This window comes from Molothrus ater, chromosome 2, assembly GCF_012460135.2.
Source record: "Molothrus ater isolate BHLD 08-10-18 breed brown headed cowbird chromosome 2, BPBGC_Mater_1.1, whole genome shotgun sequence".
Lineage (NCBI taxonomy): Eukaryota > Metazoa > Chordata > Aves > Passeriformes > Icteridae > Molothrus > Molothrus ater.
The window spans coordinates 14,911,584-14,935,084 of record NC_050479.2 but is presented as its reverse complement, the minus strand read 5'-3'; the positions used below and the strand labels follow the sequence as shown (position 1 = coordinate 14,935,084).

At 42.4% G+C, this 23,501-nt stretch overlaps 1 protein-coding gene across 4 annotated transcripts in view; it reads right to left on the bottom strand.

The window, feature by feature from the left end:
* Positions 1 to 13,781: 13,781 nt before the first annotated feature.
* The window catches only part of SMPX (small muscle protein X-linked), a 42,502-nt gene continuing 32,782 nt past the window's right edge, over positions 13,782 to 23,501 (bottom strand). For all 4 annotated transcript variants that reach the window (XM_036381236.2, XM_036381315.2, XM_054517879.1 and 1 more), the window contains exon 5: positions 13,782 to 14,851. The gene's annotated coding sequence lies outside the window, so the exon portion shown is untranslated. The remainder of the gene's footprint in view (positions 14,852 to 23,501) is intronic.

The window sequence follows — 23,501 nt, the reverse complement described above, 5'->3', positions numbered from 1 at the left end:
CCTGGCTGGACAGAGCCAGCAGCTCCCTGCACACTGCCCAGCCCACCCTGGCCTGATTCCATGGTGATAAATGCATCCAGCACAAACCCCTACGACTGGGAAACACACCTCAGGTCTGAGGAAAGCATAAGGACATGGGGACTGGCCTCCCACAGTTCAATCATCTTTGAATGCATTTATTTGTAATTAGAAGGAGGATGAATTTTTATAGGGATAGAGATGTAAGACACAACCAGTGCTCTGAGGTCACAGAGGAGAAAACTGTCATTTCCCTGTATTGGGACACCACAGAGATGAAGTAAAGCTGCAGTGTTGAAGAAAACCTGCATGTCTCTGAAACCAAGGTGCTTTTCACATAAGCTGTTAGGATTCAGCTCTACCATCCTCTTTGATTTCCTAATTCGCATTCATGCAAATGTTCTCCAAGACATGGACTGTTGGTGAGCTAAGTAAAGGTTACAGTGCAATCAGCTGCTCTTACTGATGGGACAATGAGATCCTGATGTCAGCTGATCACTGAAAGTGCTCCTAGAGTCAGTACAGTATTGTCATTGCTGTGATCACTGTCAGCAGCACCACCACATCACTCAGAGAGCTGGACTTGGTCGCTCCATGTCCTGTCAGTCTTATACAGACCTCCTGGTATGTAAGGCTTATCCTTGGGACTGAAAGGATTGCACCTGCACTTGCTGATCCTTCTTCATTTATTCACAAGCTCTCAGGTTTGAGAGTGGGAGAGCACCCATGGGTGAAGTGCAGCTAGAATTAATTGCACATGCCAAAGGATGAAGGATGGATGATAAACCCCCAGGTGTCTGGGGAACGTTTTTTCCTCAATGACTCCTGACTGAATAAAGCCATACTGGAGTGTGACAAAGGCATTGATGGAATGTGTGTCATTTACCCCCTGATCTTCATGAGTTACTGACTGATTCGTGACTAGCAAGCCTCTCTGCTCACCTGTCAGGCTGATCTCAGAGCCAATCCGTAGTGCCAGAAGGTACTGGTGGCCCTGCTCACCAAAAAGGGAGAGAGACAACTCCCTCCACACCAGACATCATCTCTAAATTCCACTCCTGAAAGAAATTCCAAGGGTACTTACAGAAATTGTGTATGCCAAATTTTCTTCCCCAGGCCAGAGTCCCTGCAGACCATGCAGGATTTCAGTCATCTCCCCTCTTTCCCTGGTATGATCTGGATTCCAGCTGGGCATGCACATAAACTGTGGACAGCTGTGAGCCAAAACCCCCATCTCCAAGGCCCTCTCCAAGAACTAATGTACTATGAGCTCACTTTTATTAATTTTAATTTGGAGTTCTTACAACAGGAACAACGCAAATACTGACTCCACCATGGAAATGCAAAAACCCCCCACATAGTATGTCTTGCCTGCACAGAAAAAAACACACAGTATCCCAAAACAGCTTGAAAGGCTGTTCTATATTCAGCAAGTTTATTTTGGTCTCATCTGTCTAGGATAAGGATTGACATAAGTGACTCTTGAAAGGAATGACCACTCCTGCCCTGAGCCCCAGCAGCGTGCCCCAGTGCAGCAGCATCTCCCTGGTACAACAGCAGAGTTTCCAGGGGACCTTTGCATTTTGCCTGAAGTGGGAAAATCATTGCTCTGTGTTAGTTCCTCTGTTACACCCAAGAAAGGAAACCATAGACAAGTGAAGAAAAAGCAGGTGAAGAGGACAGATGGACCTGAAACTCTGTGGGGGGAAACAGAAGCTTTGAAATGTCTGAGAGCAACACACCTTCCTAATGCTGCAAAGACTCCCCTGCCCATTGGACATCCAGGTGGCCCATCTCTTCAGGGCAGGGGGCATCTCTCAGCGGAACCAGGGGGGTATCTCTGGGCAGAATCTCAGCAGAATGTCCAGCACTGTAAATCAGGACTGCAGCAGTGCCCCCGGGGCAGGCACACACCCGCCCCAGAAATGCGGGTCAGCCAGAGGTGTGGGCTGGGGTGGGCTGGCAAAACCCCTCCTTCAGTAAAGAGAGAGTGGCCTTGGGGGTGAGGGTGGGGAACACAGTTCAGCAGAATGCTAGAAAATTCTTAGTCCTCGCACACAAAAATCCAGTACAGTTGCACCTTCCTCCTTCATTTAAGAAAGCAGCAGTGGTGTCAAGGAACCTCCTCTGATCCCAACAGAGCCACATCCAAGGGGAGGATGCTAATGAGAGCTGAGGTTCAGTGAGAAATGTGGTTAAATGGAACTACCACACAATCGTGTCCATTCCATATCATAGCATTGAAAGGAGGAAGAGAATAAAAATAAATGTATATGCCTCAATTGTTTTTAAATTACAAGTAATGACATAATTAATATTTTCTGGAGGTCATTCAAGGACAGCAATACAGTGATTTAGGCCAGCTTGACCATATTGAAAGGCTGTAACTCTGGCTTCCCTACCTTCATCCTCTGCCAGTCTTCCTCTTTGCTGAACCATGGTCCAACAAGCAGGTTACCACAAAGAAAATTTCCTGAATTTGCACCGTGAAAATGACAAATGTGGTCAGAAGAAAACTGATTTCAAAAGGTGATTAGGTTTATATATGTAGAGCAGTAGATAATCTCTCTGCCTGCACCTTCATTTAGCTCATAGTAACATATGAATATGCCTACAGCCCTGACAGAAAAACAAAACGAAAACAAAATGAAACAAAAACAAAAAACACCAAAAGAAAAGTCAAAATATTATCTTCACAAATTAGACTGGATGCAGACTTTCAGCCCATCATTATACAGGCAGATACTGTGCACTGCTGGTATAGCGCTTCATTACAGCAGCAAAGTCAAAACTTCTAAAAAAGTGGATTGTAAATTCTCCCATACTTCCCAACAGCAGCACCACAACATAATTTCCAGGGTTTGAAGATTGCACTTTCTGAGAAGAAAACACTCAAATTCAGGACATACCTTGAAATAGCCATATCCACTCACTTTTGACACACACCAGCTGTACATGTAAAATAAACAGTCTGTGCAAACAAATTGCACACCCTGATATTTCTGCTACTCCTGCCCGTGGTTTAGAGGCTGTAAGTTGAAAGAATAAACAGAATATGGAAGCAGTCACCATACAAGTAATACGTCTCTTTTTCCCCAAGCAGGTTATTTGCCTTTGATGATATAAAATTGCTCTTAGAGTCTAACAGATCTGCTGCAGGGAGCTATATTTTGCAATTTTCTTCAAATGAACCTTGTGGTTGAATAAGTGGTTTTCAGTCCAAAGTTTCCAGAGTTATATGGAAATAGAGATTGGTTTTGGTTCCTTCAAAGCCAATAGATATTTTGCCATCAACTCTGGAACAAGCAGAAACATAACTTTCTTAGCAGAGAGAAGCTTGGCAGGCTGTCTCAGCTTAATTTTTCAACCTTACATGCTGTCTTCCTCACCTGATACGCAGGGTATAATCAACTCCCAATGGTCCTGTTAGAATAAAGATCATTTTAAAGATCAGACCCTTTACAACTGAGCCCCTTATCTCCTAGAGAAGAGAGTCTGGTGAGTTTCTACCAAAGCAGTTTATTTTTATGGGTTAACTCTCGCAGTGTAGAGATTGTCAGTGGCTTGTATGGAGTGAGCAAGGGTGGGGAAGGGCAGCAATAATCTCTGCTAGGATGTTCCCATTCTGCAGCCTTCACTGATGCTTTAGGGAGCAGAGTCCTCAGGCACCAGTGTTATGTGGGTGTCCCCGCTGATCTCACCTGGGTTACTCCAGAAGCAGTATTGTTTCCTACTGCTTCAATAATAATAAATAATTAATAAAAAAGGTTGCTTTTTTTTCCCCATGCTAGTCAGATTAGGCATTCTCCTGTTCTTCCTCTTGTTTTCAGAAAAGAGTTATTGGAGAAAATTCTGCATTTCTACAGCTTCTGGAATTGCAACACATTGCCATAAGTCCAGAAAAAAAAAAAAAGCATTAGAGAGAACCTCAGTTCCTATAGGCTATTTGTGGTTTCCCATGTACTGATATTCTCAACTGAAAAGACAAACAAGAGGATAAATAGTCATAGCTAAGTATCAGAAACAAAAGTATTCAGGTCACTTTCAAAGGCTCAAAGAGCAGTTAGAAGCCAAGGTCCCATCAGGCAGCTAAACAATCCTAATGGGCACTGCTCCTCATGACAGTGTCCTTCCTACTTACTAAAATGCTGTGATTCTGTTATCAAGGTGACACCAAACTGTTGGATTTGCTCAGGACAGTGCAAGGGGCACTGAAACAATCAGAAGGTGCTGGAAGCTGCCCTCCCATGAGGCCACTACTGTAAGGCACTGCAGTCAATAAATCCTTTTGCTCTTAATTGTTTGGGTTTCTCTTAGAAACAAATATTTACCAGCTTCTGGTTTGGACAGTCTTCCAAAGGTCACAAATGCTATCTCCAAGGGGAGCCAGGCTATTCAACCTTCAACTATTTAACCTTGGCTTCCTGTGGCAGCTTGCACTGCCATAAAAGCAGGTATCACTATGGGATGAATGTGCAGGGATGGGGGGTAAAGTTCTTCTCCCCTTGGCCCACCTCAGCATGTTATTTTTAAAAGCTTATGTGTTCAGTGATGAAAATAGACATTTTCATTCTGCTTATCCTTTTGGGTGGGTTTGATGTGTTGGGTGCTAATGGTATGCCAGGAAATTAGAATTACTTCCTCATTTAAAAAATGTGGATGGAGGGAAGAGAAAAGGATTTTCTTGTGATTGTTATTAGTGTTGAAAATTTGTATTAGGAATAAAAAGGGGTTCCAGTTTTCTAAAACAACTTTAGTCCTTCTACATTCCCTACACAACTATAGCTGTAAGGGGAAGCTGTAGCTCCAGCAAAGCTTCAACTCAGCTACTGGTCTCAACTTCCTAAGACTATTCAGACATGAAATTATCTCTATCAGTATTTCTTATACCTACCTTTCATTTCATCATGACCAAAAATTCCAACCAGGAGAATCACTGGGGAAGGTATAATCCAACTTTGTGCCTTGACTCTTTTCAGCAAAATTTCTAATTACACCAATCACTGCACACTCATTTGGGCTCCTTGCTTGTGAAGATAAAAAAATGTGTTTTGAGCTACTCCTTCTGCATGGTGAAGTGGTTTGGGGTTTGACTTTTAAACTTTAGTCATTTATCCTCTTTCTTTTTTTCTTTGTTTTGGTTTTAGTCTGTTCTCTAGTGGCATTAGAGAAGGGGAGCCTCCCAGGACTGGCAACCACTAGCTCTTCTGAGTGAGAGCCTTCTTGCTTGGGTTCAGCAAGAACCAGCTCACTTTCCTTTAAGACTCATTATTTTTGTCACCTGACCTAGAAAAATCACAAGAGACCAAGGTCCCCCCTTGCATGTAGGTCAGTCATGTCTTGGGAAAGACAGGGTTTGCTTTCTCACCTCTGAGAGGGAAATTGATATGGTTGTCATCATTTTCCAAATTGACTGATCTACTGAGTGTTGTATGTTTCCTGCAGAGGCATAACATGCAATATCACTGATATTTTATATTTATATATATATATATATATATATATATATATGCAGGCCAAGAATAACAGCTTTAAATCAGGTAAGAGTTTCTAAAAGTAAAGATAACAAAGGAAGGGCTAGGACAAGTTGCCTACAGAGGTTGTGAGGTTGCCATCGTGCATGGCATCATCTCTAAAGTGTGCTGTAAAAAACATATTCCTTACAAATCTGCCTGGAGGCAAGGAGATGGATTAGATGGCATTTTGAACCCCTCTGAGGGCTGCACTTAAGGATCTTCTGCTTCTAATAAGTGTTCAGTCACAAAGTCCTCAGGCTTTGGTGATTCACACAAGTGATTTTCTAAATAGAGGTGCTTTACTGAAAAACAAAAGCTTTAAATAGGAGAAAGCCTGGGATGCATGCTGGTGTGTGATGCTTGGGAGACATCATAAGTGCTGTTTGCAAATTTACTAAGCATGTCAGTAAGCTGAAAATGTACAGGACAAAGGGCATGCAAAGTGTCTGCCTGAAAGCACTGCCTCTCTTCACAGGAAGAGCCATTGGAAGGCCAGTGCCCAACATCCCTGCTCCTTATAAAGCTGCTTCCCAGACATGCCATGACTTGAGAACTTCTGCTGAGATAGATCCATAAAAATGTATTTTTGACAACTGAATGCAGTAGTGTGGAAATGAACTCCACCATCACTGATGTCAGAGCTAGTTTTTTCTTGTTATTTCTCCTACATGTCATAAAGATGAATAAAACAGGTAATTTTCTTTTTTAGATTGGTCGAGAAGAAATATTTCTTGTTCTGGATATTAGTAATTTGCATTTCTGGATGTCACTTTCTTCTCTCTTTTCTTGAGAAGGAACAAGGTGTGCAAAATATCACTAAGCAAAAAAAAAACTAACAAGCAAGACTTAAAACATCCATGCGCTTCTGATTTGTGCTGTACCATTCCAAGTTGAAAGAGGTGCAGCACAGAGACCCCCTTGAAGAACTGGCAGCTGCTCTTGGTAAAGGTTTGCCAGACAGTGCAACACCAGTGGGACTGCTGGGGTACAACGAGACAAATTCTGGAGGAATTGTGTCTCCACATTGACATACATTGTGTTTCCTGAAATCCTGCAATGCAAAATCACTTCCCCATGTGCTGGTTCACCTCTGCTCCAGCAGGACAGAATGACCTCACAGAGGGAATCACAGCCACACTAAAGAAGCTCACAGAAGGATGAGATAGCCCCAGCTTTGTGGGAAAGGACTACAAATCCTGGGCACTGGGCTTTTCCCCCACAGGTGTGAGGAGCTCCCTGAAGGACAGCAGGGCAGGAAGCCTCAGCCAAGCAGGCTAGATGGGTGCAATCCCAGGAGAGGCTAGCAGAGCCAGCAGAGCCTGGGTCTTGCTGAAGGGAACAGGAGGGAAGGAGAGGAGCCTTCCTGGCCTGCCTTCACCCCAGCAGGAAGGGGTTTTGGAGGCTGTGGTCCCACCTCATGTCCTTCTGAATCAGGCTCCTCCAGAACTCCTGATCTGCTGGGGCTCTTTTCCAGGTGGAGGCTGGTGAAAATCCATGGTGCGCAGCAGCAGAGCTTCACCTACCCCTGCAGCTGACCTGGCCTTTGGGTTTAGGTCAGGACATCCAGGATTTCAGCTGCCTGGATGGATGTGTGGCATAGGCAGAGCACGTTCCTCTCCTCTCAAAGGCAAGGGAAGAGCCCACATGCCCCTTTTGAGTCATGACTATATGAATTTGATGTCAAATGAATTTTCTCAAGTATGTGGTGCCGTCCAGTGTCATTTTCCTAGTCTCTGCGGAGCTCTTACCCCTCACACTGCCCCACCTGTTTGCTCTTAGTGTGAGGATGCTCAGTAACATTTTATTGGAGAAACAGCCATAGCAGGGAATTAAGGGGTTGGCCTCATTCAGAGGTGTTAGTGGCTGAGTCACTGGGATGTCATTCAGGCATGAGGACAGACTGTGAAGGCCTTCAGATCACATGCGTGCATGGCATTTAGAAGAGGTGGGTGACCTCACAGGAGATTATCTGTGAGCTCTAAATTGGCCATAGAAAGTGGCATTGGAGGCCTTCATTTGCCCTCGATAACCTTCAGCAATAAAAACAGAGGATGAGCATATGGATGTGCATGCAGGGAGCGTACAACAAGTGCCGAGAACGTTGTGAAGGCCAGAGGGCTGGTAAACCATACCCCAGCTCCAGGGACACGTGTCTGTCATGGAAAGAGGGAGGAGGAGGACACTCTGTGCTTCACAGCGCTGAGGAGCTTATTTGTTTTATTTGATTTTGTGTTTGTGTGCATTGCTACCTGTCTGTGCAATAAGACATTTAAGAATTTGTGCTTTTTACGTAGTTTCTGTAGGAAAACACAAATCTGGATACTCCCCTGACCCTTGTAATTCTAGAGGTCATTGTAATTCATCAGGTCAGGGCCAGGCTTGTCAGCAACCAGCAGCACTGAGAACAGAGCCCTATTCATTCAAACCTTGATGTTTCCTCCATTGTCTCCACCTCAGCACCTCAGCACACACAAGCCCTGTTGGGGGGGAAGCAAGGAGAAAGATGGTTTTCCTAAGTTCAGTAACAATAATGATCCAAAGGGCCTTAAGAGTTGTCCTCAAGTCTTTGGCCTCCTCTAAGCATTTTTCTCTCATGGTTCATATCTTTCATATCTTTCACCAACCTGATGGACCTGCTCGGGTGAGCCTGCCGCACTATCTGTTCAAAAATTTGGGAAGAAAGAAGTGGTATGGCAGCAGGGATTTCACAATCAGAGTCATAGAATTGTTTAATTTGGAAAAGACAGGATCACTAAGTGCAATCTTTAACCCAGCACTGCTAAGTTCACCACTAAACAGTGTCCACTGCCCTTCTCTGGACTCACTCCAACCCCTCAATGTCCTTCCTGTAGTGAGGGGCCCAAAACTGGACACAGGATTTGAGGTGTGGCCTCACCAGTGCCAAGTACAGGGGGACAATCCCTGCCCTGGTCCTGCTGCCACACTCTTGCTGATCCAGGCCAGGTGCCTTTGGCCTTCTTGGCCCCCTGGATGCATGCTGGTTCATTTTCAGCCGCTGTTGACCAACACCCCCAGGCTGACCCTGTTACACCACACAGCTTTCCATCCATTTTTCTCCAAGTCTGGAGTGTTGCTTTGGGTTGTTGTGACCCAGGTGAAGAACCTGGCAGTTCCCCTTACTGAACCTCATACAACTGGCCTCAGCCCATCAATCCAACCAGTCCACATCTCTCTGCAGAGCCTTTCTGCCCTCCAGCAAATCAACACTCCCACCCAGCTTGATGTCATCAGCAAATTCTGCTGAACAGGACTGGCTCCATAGCTGAGTCCTGGGGAATACCAGTTGTGACCAGCTGTCCTCTCAAAGTCGAAGGTGGCAGTTCTGCTGACCCAACTCCTTATGTCTCCAAGAGTCAAAAACTTGTATTGTTTCATGATGGCTTTGCCTGAGACACCCTCTGACCATCACATCACCCACGAGTCCTCTGTGCACAAACAACAGGTCCACCAGGGCACCTCCCCAGGGCAGCTCACTCACCAGCTGTGTCAGGCAAACTTCCACACACTCCAGGAACCTCCTGGACTCTTTCCTCTCTGCTGGAGTGTATTTCTAGCAGACAGCTGGAAAGCTGAAGGCCCCCATGAGAAAAAAGGCCAGTGATCATGAGACTTCTCCCAGATGTTTATAAGAATATTTCATCTGCCTTATAAGGATATTTAATCTGCTTTACCTGAAGTAAATCTTCCCCCTGCCTCGTTTCTGAAAGCAGAAACCTAACCTAGGCTGTCTTCTGCCTCTCAACCCCACCTTCCCCATCTCATTTTCTATGGGTTCATGCCTCTTGCACGATCCTCCTGCACTTGGTGAGTAATCTGCTGTATTGGGTTTGTATTAGCCTGTCTTTCCTGGTAGCAAGAAGGCCACAGAAATGGCTGTGAGAAGCTGCTGGAAGCTTCCACTCTGTCTGGCAGAGCCAATCCCTGGTGAGTCCAAAGATGGATGGGCTGCTGGCCAAGGCTGGGCCAATTAGATATGGTGGTAACATCTCTGTGAAAACGTATTTAAGAAATCAAAACAAAAGCTGTGGCACAGTTGTAATTTTTGGCCAGAGAAGAGCAGGGTGAGAACATGTGAGAGTAGCAACTCTGCAGACACCAAGGTCAGTGAAGAAGGAGGGGCAGGAGGGGCTCTGAGTGCTGAGCAGAGATTCCCCTGCAGCCCATGGTGCAGCCCTTGGTGAAGCAGCTGTGCCCCTGCAGCCTGTGAGGATCCAAGGGGATGCAGAGATCCACCTGCAGCCCGTGGGGGAGCCCCACACCAGAGCAGGAGGATGCCTGAGAGGAGGCTGTGACCCTGTGGGAGACCTGTGGAGAGAAGGACCCTGCTCCCATGCTGGAGGAGCCTGTCCTTGGAGGGCTGGACCCCGTGGAAGAGTGACCCACACCACAGCAGCTTGAGGCGGATTGGTGTCCATGAGATGGATTCATGCTGGAGAAGTTCATGGAGAGCTGTCTGCCATGGGAGGGACCCCAGGGCGCAGCAGGGGAATGACTCCTCTCCCTGAGCAGAGGGAGAAGCCACAGGAGATGAACAGATCACAACCCCCATTCCCTGTCTTCCTGCACTGCTGGAGTAGGAGGTGGAGCTGAAAGGAAGGAGGGGTGGGGAGAAGGTGTTTTTACTTTACTTCTCATTATCCCACTCTGATTTTGTTAACAATAAATTCTCTTCATATCTCTAAGTTGAGCCTGTTTTGCCCTTGGTAGTATTTGATGAGTGATCTCTCCCAGCCCTTACCTCAACTCATGAACCCTTCATTATATTTTCCCTTGTCTGTCCAGCTGCAGAGCAGAGTGAGTTGCTTTGGTGGGTGCCTGGCAGCTGGCCAGTGTCAACCCATGACATCTGGGGATGACATACTCATTTGGATCCTCCTCATGCCCAAAAAATGTGTGAATCCTGCCCCTTGTGCCCAAACTTGCCTCACAGGGTCGACAGCTATGTGCTAAGGATAGAAGATCCAGGGCTTGGATTGTCAGTCTCCTGTTGGGAGATGTGTTATGGACCACTAAAACCCTGCAATTGCTCAGCTAGGAAAGTATTAGATGGAAGTGAAGTACCACTGTATCAGATGAAGATCATTCTCAACAGAAACTATTGCAGTACCTGTAAAAAACATTCACTGTGGCTGCAGCATCTGTAAGAAAAACAAATTTAATTCCAGTTTCACTAAAGAGACAGTGAAGGATTAAATCCCTTTTCACAGTATGACATCCAGACAGAGAATCAAATTTAATTAGTTACCAGACAAGATTTACCATCCACCAATGTTTAAGAAACCCCCAACTCTAACTTCACTTGCACTTGCAGTCAGTCACCAGTCTTCTGCAGGATGCCTTTGAAAGCATCCACCTCATAGAATACTGCAAAGTAATATAGTGGGAAGTAAATAGAACATATGGATAGGTGGGCTTATTTTATAAATGGCTTTTAACTTCTTCCAAAGACGCAGGAAAACTGGATTTTACCAGGTTTAACTGATCTTATATCCAACCCTCAGTTTTTTTTGTCTCTACAGAATAGTTTATCTTGGGGCTGCAGTATTTTTGAGGACTGAAAAACTGGCTTTAGGGGAAGTTTTCTTTGTAATTATTTATGCACCAGTAGTACTAGGCAGCCCATATACCAAAATTAGGATCTTTTTTCCAAGTGCATTACTTAATCTGCAAAAACTCACTCAAATTAAATATGCACACATTAGAGAAACTGGGACTTAGTCACAAGGGCAAAAGAAAATTGTTTCAATATTTTGCCCCTGAAGCTAAAGAAAAGATCCAACTGTTTTTCTTGGATCCTCTTCCGCGATTCTCTTCTCTCAACATCAATTTTTTATAATAAGAAATGGTCAAAGTGCCAGATTTTTTAATGCCTTCACATAAATAATTTACAGACTGCATAAAACAAGAGATAAATAAAAGGACCTTCTTCATCACCCTTGTGAGTACACTGAGCACAGTCCTGGTGAGATGCCATTGAACCCAGTGAACTGTGCCTCCAGAATCTGATTTGGAGAACTCACATCCATAAACACAGTTGCATGTAACTACAGATGTTTTACTGATACAATATGTAAAGCAGTACAGTGGGGAGGTACTGGTTTGTTTTTGTTTTTTTTAACTGATTGCTTTTACTACTAGCTTACACCACCACAGAAAAGATAAAACTGCCAGTTTAGTTCTATAATTCAAATTAATGCATAAATCCAAGCATCCAGAGTTTTAAGACAAATAAAACTATTTGCCTCAGAAATGCAGAAGCAATATAATCTTTTAACTGAAAGTGATTAAACCAGAGTAACCAATGGAGATACATTCAAACTCCCCAAAATTTTCAAGTAACAGTAATTATTATTTTCCCTCTATCTTTACCTCTAAGCTAAATGTGTTTGGATTTTTCTGTGCAGATAACCAGAAAAATCATTAAAGTGTGGTTTTGTTTTCACTAGCCAGTGATTAAAGATCTCTTTCCAGATGTGTTGGGGTCTTGCTGTCTCATTAGACTAAACCCTTTGCTGTGGGCACTGCATGACACCTATTCCTGTTTTTTCTAACAGAACATGTTGCCACAACATCGTTGAGCTATTTCTCCTAGATTAACAAAATCTCTTTTTTGGCATTAGGAGAAAAAAAGAATTCAATGCAGAGCTCTGGGTAGGGAATCAACAAAGGAAACTCTCCCACACCTTTCATGCCCAGTGCTTGGTGACACAGGGCAGAACTGTCCCTTTGATTCACTCTCACACCAGCACCACAAGGACACCAGGGCACAGAGATGACCCTGAAATCCAGGTATTTTGCTTTGTGTCATGGTCCCCTGATGAAAGGGTCAGGGATAGGGATGGAGGGGAGCTTGTTAAGTGTTTGCTTGGGTGCAGCCATTCGTGTGGCTCCACTCTCTGGGGTGCACATTAGGGAGGTGTTCACACACTGACCCTGTCAGTGAGTTTGGCTCACACCCACAAAGACTCCCTTGTGACCACAGGAAAGGGCATGATTTTAGCATGATCTGTTATTATGTGTGCTCATTCTTCATTGTAAGGCCTCAGTCCTTCCCTAACCTTGTGCCAGATTTTAACATCTGGGGGATGGAATTTCCCATGCCAGAAGTACTAGGCTGCAGAGCTGCCTGGGACATCTTTCACTGGCCTGTGTGCACCCCACAGTCAGAATTTTAATAAGGCTTAGGTGAAAAATAACCTCACTAGCACAAGATGGTTCAGGCCAGCTGTAAACTGTTGCTAGCTGAGACAGAGAATCTTCACAGCCTCCTTTTTTCCTAGTACTAATTTCATGTTCTATTAAGGATTTCTTGTAGTCCTTAGACTTAACTCAGGGTTCTCACTGATCCCCACTCCCCACCAGTTGTCAGTCTCAAGGGAGTGTAAAAGTTTTCATTTAAAATAAAGACAAAGCTCAGAAAAAGTATTCTTTGCCTCTGACTGGTCCCTCCCCACTCTGAAGATGTTTCAGTGGCCTCTGGTGGTACTCCTCTATTTGGAAGCAAGGATTTGAAATCTGGCAAAAGAACCACACTCCTCTGTCAGGGATAGGTTTTCTTTCTTTCACCTACACAATCAGGTATGAAGACTGGGATGTGGCCCCAACTCCCTCCATCCCCTGGAATTTTCACTGTGAAGTTTCCTAACTATAAAAGGAGAAGGATTTACCTTTCCCTAGTTCTCTGAAATTAGTATTTTTTAAGTGAGTAAAGAAAACAAAAGCCAAGGCCCTGACTCATCTCACCTTCAGCATGCTTTTGGATCAATGTGTTTTCTCCTTTTTATAAATGCAGTCCAATATCAGTGACTGATAATGCAGTGTTGGGGAAAACTGTTCATTTTTGATTGAACAGACATGTTAATCTCATTGTGATGTAAATGAAAGCTGCCCCTGATACATTCCATCTCTTGACATTTCCATTTCAACCTGTCCTTCAGGGATGTTCACCTCCAAGAAATGCATTAAGGGAAATCAGAGCATATAAGGATGAAGCAGGACAGTAAGCAATGTTGATATTGCATATTCAAAGCAAAAAGTACAATAATGTCATTTTAATTGAGCTGCAGAGAGTACAGCTCCTTTCTAATTTCCTGTACAAAGTAATGCAAATATATGGAAACTTAAAATTCAAAAATCATTTCAGTTAGCTCTGGTATTATCTGATGGAGCAAACAAGAATTAGATGGATGTCGTTGTAAGTAATATTCAACTTGAAATCTGTTTTCTAACCAGAATAATTATCTTTATTTTATTTGAATAAACAAGAGGCAGGCAGAGAGTTTCAGAGTATGTAGAATAGTTTCAATCAACATTACAAGAATATTATTAAAAACATCTCCTCATATCCCTTTACAGTAAGTAACATAAAAGAGACCATGGAGACAGAGTGTATTAAATTTCTCTTACAATAAGATCTCATTTCCAAAAATGGAATATGCATCAGTGTTCCTTTATGTACAGTTGATATAATGCAAGCATCAAGGATTAATCACTCTATGTAAGAGGTGCTGTGATCATACATTACTTTAGCCCAGCATCCATATTCCAGTGTCCCCTTTTGATTTGAGCTTTTGAAGATAATGATCCTTCAAGCTGTATTCATGAACATGTTCCATCAAGGCTGGATGACTCTTTATTTGAATAAAGGCTGCAGGTCTTCTGTCAGCTACCTCACATCTTGTATATTCATTGTATAAAGGTGATGCATAAGTATCAGAACAGCAGTGCATTCTGGATTCCGGAGGAAAAGAAATACTTTGTCTCTACAACAAAAGAAGAATTTAGCTCAACTCACCAGAAAGACCATTGCTTTTAATATTTTAATTTCCTTTATTACACATGATACATGATTCCTCCTCTATAACTAGGAACTCACAGCAGAACATAAGATGTTATATCCCTCATTTATTCTGCACTTTGTGAATTAATTCAAAAACTCTTTTGTACACATTGACATTTTTCAAAAAGAAAGAAACCAAATTAATTGAAAATAATGATGTAATTATTTTAAGTTTTTTCTATTTTTGCTCAAACTTCAAATTATACTACTCCCCATTCTCAGGTCAAAATCATTCCTGTAAATACACATATTCATTGCTGGTTGCTTTGTTCTGTTTCAGCACTACTTTCCTATGTTAAACAAAATGGACAACAAGAAAGCATTGATATAAATGTACAAAGAAGATGCTTCTTATGGGGTATTGAAGAGTTGGGAAGTTCATAGTCTTCATACAAATATATAAAATATTTGAAATTTTCTCCATTCATTGGAATCCATTCAGTTTCACTTGTCAGACCTGTGCAACAAATACAAGACCAGAAATTAATTATTATCAGTGCACTCACAGGTATTTTCAGATCATGCAGAAAAGCTGTGAGGGGGAGGACACTCTCCACACCTGCAATTTTTCCTTCTCTGACAGCACTGATTTACAGCCAAGCTCAGGGAATACAGATCTTTGTGATCCACTAGCTTTTCCCACCTACATCAGATCTCTGTCTGATGAAACTTCATGATTGTGTCAAAACTTCAGGCCTTTAAAGCCTTGAGTTTTGCCTTTGGTACAGGGTGCTGGGTCTCTGCCCCACCCCACTGCCATCCCATCCCATCCCATCCCATCCCATCCCATCCCATCCCATCCCATCCCATCCCATCCCATCCCATGCCATCCCATCCCGCAGAGCCTGGGGGCAGGCAGGTCCAGCCCTGCACAGACCCTGAGTGGGGCTCAGCCCCAGGAAAGCTCTGCCACTGCTCCAGCAGGCACAGGAGGCAAATCCTGCCATGTGGCTCAGCAGTGTGGCTGTGCTGCAGGGAGCAGGGATGCATCAATTCATAAAAATCAAAATGGTATTTAATTTTACTATTAAATACTACTTACTGATATATACATATATATGTCTGTGCACTTTAATTTTTTTAACTGCTTTGGTTACCCTCTTCTCTTGCCTTTTCTGTTCTACCCATTAGAGTCTTCACTGGTGAGATTCCATCCAAACTGAATAGTCCTGGGCAGTTTTCAGCCTCTCTTCTTTTGGTTGTGTATATCTTCCTGTAACTACTTTTGTCACAGCTCCACCTCTCCCTATTTCTGCTTTAATTCTCATGACTGACCAGCACTAAGGACAGTATTCTAGAAATAGTAGCAAAATATCTTCTGTGTTCTTTTCTTAAATCCCACTTAATTATTTATTTATATATCTAAAGCAAGGTTGAGGGGGTACTCAGCTTCTGTCTGGGGAGTGATGAGCAATTTCCTTTGACCCATCTAAAGACTCTTTCCTGCACAGTCACAGCTAATTTGAAGCCCAGCATAGGGCCTATTTCTGCTCTCTTTTAAGTTAAAAAATACCACGCTTTCTATTGATATCAGCGGTTCTGGACAGCTCAGCATTGAAAACCCTCAAAAGGTCAAGACACTAACTTTCTCAGCATACATGTTTAATCAGCTAAGATATAAGTATTTGAGGTGGAGGAATATGTCTACCTTTGGTAAATTTTATTGAACTCATGACCCTTTAATAAATGCTTAGAAAACGGAGAAAAAGTCACAGGACAGAATAAAGAATGACAACCTTCTATATCTCATGATGAGTTACATGAAGGGAGTTTTTGCTGTGCCCCTGGACAGGCTGTGCACATTTGAGCAAACAGTGGAGGGACAAGGCTGGGATTTCTTTGCCTTCAGAAAAAACTCTTCCCTGGAGAAGAGAGGTGCTATTAAGAGAAACCCTGCATGGCTTACACAGACTGCTTGAAAGTGATGGCAACCTTTAAATAAAGAAGTCAAATATTAATTAACTTGTCTAGAAAGAAAGTGAGAGGGACTCATTGCCCTCAGTGAAATGGCCATAACACCAGATGTTATGTAGTGCTAACAACACTCTGTGGCCATTAGCAATCAAATGACATGGCCATCTCATAGCTGGGCTCAGTAGGGCAATGCACTGCTCTGTTTCAGCTGAAATTTTCTTCCAGTCAGGTAATTTAAGGTATTTCTCTTTCTGCTCTCAAAAACAAAACCCAACTTTAGGGCTGTAATTGATGGCTCCCTGGGATACACACACACAAGTAATCCTGTCCTATATAATTACCTCCTGCCTACACACACTCTCCATGTGCTTCAGCATTCAGGATTATCCTCCTTTCTCTTTCAAACTCTTCTGTGCCTGTCCCTGAGTATCACAGAGTGGCTGTTTTCAAGTGGTATGTGAATAAAATATTGCTGGCTATGACTGAACTCAAGGGCTCAGGCCTGGGATCAGGAGAAAGAGTGTGCAGGGCACAGCAGGCAAATCTGAGCACAGTGTGGTCCTCAGCATCACAAGTGTTTTCTGATCCTTCTGCTGAAAGAGGCCAGTGACAGGTTCTGCCTCCAAACACATTGTGGGCAGATTGTGGCATGATGGACAGCTGTAATTTAGCATTCTGGGTTTTAGGATTGCATCATATTTTTTTGTACCTTTCTAGCAGATTCAGCATTTTAGATTTAAGGCTGTGTTTTCTGCAGGTGTCACCCTGAGGGATACCTCTGCCTTGCATGGGAGCTACATGCTTATCTTCTTGAAGTAGTTTAATCTGTCCTTATTTCCTGAGTTCCTAATGACAGCCACCCTGTGCTGGGCACATCAAGCCCCCAAGGATCGTGGTAATACAAAGAAGGTGGGTACAAAGCCTTTGGGTACAAAAAGGATGGAGACAGACTTTCCTCACTGTGTCGAGCGACAGGAAAGGAGACAACAGGCACAAATTGGAATACAGGGAATTTCATCTAGACAGGAAATAAAACTTTTACCATCAGGGTGGTCAAACACAAGTCCAGGTTGCCCAGGAAGGTTGTGGAATCTCCATTCTTGGAGATACTCAAACCCTGACTGGACCTGGCCCTGAGCAATGGCTGAGCAGGACATTGGACTGGATGTTTTCCTGAGGGGTTCTTGGGGGTCAGGAAGTCTGTAAGTCTGTCAGAGACTTTGCTTGTCCCAGGGGAAGCTGTCCTCTGCTCAGGAGGGCCAAGGTGGATTCATGGGCCATGTGCAAGGTCCCTCTTTCCCCTGCCTGGCTGTGGAGCCATCACTGAGTGGGTTTACAAACTAAAACAGCAAGGTGCTATAAACTGTATTACTGTGTTGCTGATAAAACAAGTAATCTGGTTGATGGGATTACTTTTGGTCACATGCTCCATTTTTTCAAATACTTCTTTGTCCTTTCTTTGTTTCCTCATAGTTCCCACATCTTTGACCTTCAGCTCCCATTGAAATCAATATCCCTTAACACCTTCATGATCTCAGGATTGAAAGGTCCAAACTGGCACTGTATCCCATCCAGCCAAGCAAGCACCTCTCTGCTTCCCTCCTTCCATGACACAGGTCTCTCACTAGGCAGTGGACCACCAAAAGACCTTCTGAGTCCAGTTCTTCCAGTCCCAACTGGGACACAGCAGCTCCAACCAAAGGAAACCCAGCCTTCTAGGAGACCACGTGCCTACAAGAGTAGCTAGTTAGCAGGAGGAGCAATAAAACCCAAAAACTAGAGATCCCAGGAATGCTGCCACTTGTCATCTAACAGAAGCAAAAACCAAAGTGCCATGATGATAAATATTTCCACAGGGCTCAGGTGTTGAGGAAAATCAAGCCCACTTTTCTAAAATTTTGTCTAAAGCATGCTGCTTGCAAGTGGTGCTATTTTAACACCTGGTAACTGTATCATCTTTCTCTCAGGTATACTCTCTGCTCTCTGGTTGCTTATAATTACTACCCGAGCTCCCTTTGCAGTCAGTGGACTCTCTATTATCTCCCTGTGATGCTCTAATCCACTCAGACCTCCCACTGGCCAGCTGCAATTCTCCCTGTCCCAGCTCCCAAAGGCATGTTATTTTTAGAGCACAAACTCCTCCAGAGATCCATGGGAGCCTGTAAACTCAAAAATAGGTTGCTTATGGTACATTAGCAATGCTCACAGTTATGTTCTCTGGTGATTCTTTCAGCTGCTCCAATCAACCTCACCCCGAACAACCCTCACCCATTTAAAAAAAGAATATACTTGAGAGCAAATGCTTAAATGTTGTCCTGATTAAGGGTGGACATAAGTACATGCTCAGGAACACTTTGAATCATGGAATTAGAGGAGTTTTCAGCCCTCAAGACCTTCTCCATTCCCTGACTGAGAATCTGCAAGGCTATGATTGCAGTCGGTTGGATGCCAGTGTTGTTTTCTGGAATAAAAAAGACTAGATCCCTGAGGTTTCTGACCACAGAAAAAAGCAGTAGCTATTTTTATATAAGAAATTAGTTAATGTATGTGCTGTTCAATACAGATGCAGCTTCAAAAATAAATAAAAATAAAGAAATTAATTGCGAAAATCTCACAATTTCATTTTCCTTTCTCAAAATTACAGTTTTAATGCTGCATCTTGCTTTTATTCTCTGAAAACACCCAACAAGTTAACAGCAAGAACACGAAATATTTACTCTTAAAAAAACACTAGTAGTTCCAGTTGTCAGTGTTTTCTGTTCTTAGAGAGCATGCTAGCTGAAAGAACAAGAAATATGAAATCTATCCAGATTTTGGCTGTATCACCATATATGCAATTAAATGACCACATTTAGTGCTAATATTATATAATTAAAGACCATGCATGAATCACTTGAGCACTGAATAATTTTTTTTTTTATTTCAATAGCTCCCAGCCCTATATATTTAACCCCAAAATTCTGTTAAGGCATCCTATTTTATAAGAAGTAACTTTCCACAGGATGAAAGAGACATTAGCACTTCGAAGAAGATCAGTGATTACAGCAAGTGCACCAAGGTTCAGTAAATGCCTCCCACTCAACAAGCTTCCAAAGTGAACGACCACATGATGTTTACTCCTCACCAGAACCCATTTATAGATCTCTTACTCACCACTACCTCAGCCATAAGTGCAACCCTCAAAAAGAGGCAGCAAGTAGAGCTCTATTTGGGAGCAGACAGAGAGTTCACAGTTGGAGAACTGGCCCTTGTCTTCACAATACTGTTTAGCCAGGCTGTGGGTCATGATTTAAGTCATCCACACTCTAAAGATTCTAAACTACAGGAAGTGTTTATTACATACCACGTGGATTGCACACAGACAACAGGTATGGCTGCTTGGGGAAAATTCTGCACTATTTGGAAAAATTGATAAAAAGGGTTAAAAAATGCCCCTCCAAAAGTGCCAGTGGGAAATGAAGGTAATGACTTCTTATGGAATTAGGAGTCCTAGGAAAGAGTTTTGTTCCCATTATGTCATTTAAAAGACATCTGGCCATTCCCAGCAGACAGCACACTGGGAATGAAAAGGGTATCAGTTACAGTAAGGTAAGAAGGGGACAGAGGTCGTGAACGTCTGTGAGTCTGGAGCAGAATTAGCCTAGAATTACAAACACACTGCTCTACAGAAGGAAAAACCTGGGCAAAAGGTAAATCCAGGGACATGTCTCTTTTCATTGCTCTAGTGAATTGTCAAGGTGAAATAAAGCCAGACTATCTCCTTAGACTCTCTAATTCTCCTGCACATCTGGTAAAAGCCTTGACCTTTTGGAGACAGTAACCTGGAGTGCCAGGGGATCTGCTTTAATTCCTCTCCCCTCACTTCCCTTTGATGGGCAGCCCTTGCTGCAGTCAGCTTCTCCCATGCAACTCCTTTAATATTTATGTCATATCAAGATCACTGTCCACACAGATGCCAGAGGAAGCAGTAGGAAGTCAAATGTGCTCCAGGTTAACATATTAATACTGTGATGAGATGCCAGAGAGATGTTTTAAGTTGCAAAGGGGAGGGAGTTCATCCCTTGACTCCTTTCCAATGATATCTGGTTGACTAAATGAAAGATCCTATTTTAAATTAAACTATTTTAATTTCCTGCATGGTTTTTTTAAAAATTATTTCAACACATTTGTTATATTTCTGTCAGGATAATGAGAGCAACTCACATATAGCTGAGCATATATCATATGTCTTTTAAAATATATTTTCTCTCATTTATATTTTCTGGGCATTGTCCCTGTGAAATTCTGGAAAGAGAAACATTTATGCCTCTTAAAAAAATTATTTTTAACTCCTTTTTCTTTTTTTTGCCCTTTACCTACAGTCAATAAACTGAAATGTAGGTTGCACATACACATACATGCAGGGCTTCAAAACAGAAATAGAGAAAGGTCAGAATTTTTATCCTTTCAATTTGTCTGACAAAGAACACTAGGCAAAAATTATTTTCTACCAAAACACAAAAAGTCTACATAAACACTTTTAAATAACAAACATTGCTATCTTCACTATGAAGACTATTGAAAGCCATATGCTCCTTTTGACATGCATATGTTCTTTCTCTAATTTACATCTCAGTTCAGACAGAGTGGCCTGGGGAGTGAAGGACAGTTTTGACCCTTCCACTGTTTGCAGCTCGGTTGTGCACACACAAAGGAGCTGCAGCCAAGTGCTATGTAACAGCAGGTCTAGCCAGACACAATAAACCCTTTTATTAACACAGGGAAAGCCAGTATAACACACTCCTTGTGTTACACTGTTATCAAAATTTCTTGTTACCTGCACTGACACAAAGCTTTGGCACCAAAGGAACTCACAAAAGAGACAATTTCATTCAGTGGTTCTGAAATGACAGCTGTCAAATAGAAGTCTTTCAGATCAACTTGAATTCTAAATATTTGCTCTCCAAAAGACCTAATATCCATAAAGACATGATACCTGTCATTTATTATATTGCCTTTTTTTTTCTAAGTGGAACCCAGATGCCAATGATCCACAGGTATGTGGCCCAAGATCTTGCAATAAGTAGCAGTTCCAAAAGTGAAAAAAACCCCTCAGCATTTTCATATCACAGAAAAAGAAAAAAATATCCCTACCTCTTGACTCGTACTAAGAGTTTTGGTATTTGTAATGGGCTACAAACACTACAGCCTCTAGAGCACAGAAATGTGTTCTGAACTTCCACATCTCTTTAGCCTTACCAGCCATAATTTTACTTTTCTTTGGGCATTTCTTGGCTGAGGTCAGAAAGCTGCCTAAAACATTATGCTGGGCTGCCAGTTCTCATTTACATGAAACAGAACCTTAATGAGCATGGGGGTTTTTTTAGCTAATGGATTCATTACAAATGCTGATGCAAATACATTGTCTAGAAAGATAAAAAAACAACAGTTTCTTAAAGCTGGTAAAACATATCTTGAAGTTTATAATATCTGAGTAATTAAATAAGAGATTGAATTTTAAAGGACTGATTATGCAGAGCAGTTTGAAATGTTATTACAAAGAAAACCCTATAGAAATTCTAGTATACTCTCTGTTATTGGTATTATTACTACTTCTGCAATGACTTTTTCTGGAGCTATCCTTTACATTTTCTCTCAATCCTGTACAGGTTTAAAGCACAGTGGCTGTAACAAATGCTTACCTCACAATAAATTCAAGTTTTAATTCAATTTTCTGCTTTTCATTAACATTTTTACTACAAATTCTCACAACTTAAAGTGTCACCTCTATAAAAAGATTCTGCAGACCCATCTTCAGTTGCTTTGGGACTGCATGAGGTGATTTGTAATTCATAATGGCTAGCAAAGATTAAGCAGCATATAGCATATGCTGTGATTAAAGTTGTTGATAAGGAGCTGCAGTAGCTTTTTTTACCTCTGTTAATGAGAACTAAGCAGCAGCACTTTCTACCTTTTAAATTAGTGTCTTCTGAAGGAAAAAAAAAACAACCAGCTTTTCCTTTCTAGCACTTCAGTAAGCTCTGCCAAGTCCATGCAGGCGTGTGCCTATAATTATTATTCTTTGCAATTATTTATCAATATAGGGGAAACTGTTCTCTGAGTTTATCTTAAGTGCTTCTCATTCATCTATACAATCTCTGCATTAAAAAGCATTTGATTTCCAGTGTAAGTACCACTCAACAGCTTGGTCACTGTTGTCAGTGTCATCCTGACCATATTAGCAAGTATACCCAAATTGTCTGTTAATGAAGCCAAATGACTTAAAGAGCTTAAGTAGCAAAAAGTTTATGTCAGTGAGATTAGAGAGGGATTTCTTGGACAGTTTAATTGTATTTCATTTTCATTCCCCATAACAGCAGACAGTGAAACTTCAGTAATTATCATTGTAACAAATTCATCAGTAAGGAAGCCAAAGCCTAATGGCTGATCCTGCAAAGTGTTTATTTCCTCCTTTGAGGTGCAACAAATCCTATTGATTTCTCCAATGATAACCAAAACCACCCAGCTGCTTGCAGGCACAGGGTGGAAAATAGCCAGTAGCAATGCACCTGGGTGGTGGAGTAGCATCAAAAAGAGAAGAGGTTGCTAGGAGCCAATGGTAATTGTGATGTCTACAAGGCAAAGATCTATACAGAAGGGACCAGACAAGTATTAATACAAATAAATTAACGACTGGTAAAATATTTGGTACAGAAAAACAATCAAACAAAAAAAACCCTCAAAATAAACAATAAAAGTATTAAAAGAAAAGCTGTGACATTTAAAACAATGGGACATCTTTCTTGTACTGAGAGCAGTGATGCAATATGAATGCACCTCTGAGTGTTAATTGCCTGACTGGGGTTTTCCAGCCAGGGAATATCTCTGAAAACAAAGTTTCCAGCTAGGAGAAAATGTCCATGGTGCTGAGTGCTCTTTCTGCAGAGGCTCCCTGCAGGCAGCACTTGGCAGCCCACCCCAGAGATGGTGTGGGGAAATACCTCAGAGGTGTCTGCAGCCGGAGTAAGGGCAGGAACACATCACTGGTACAGGGCTCTGTGACCAGATCAAGCACTGTCAGATTGTTACACAGCTACACCACGGGATTCCTGCTGTGAGAGATGAGTAATGCCGTGATTGACTCTCACAATTTACAGACAAATATCGTGTATATAGGTTAAGAAAAGTTTCATATGTTTATAGTTATGTTTTAC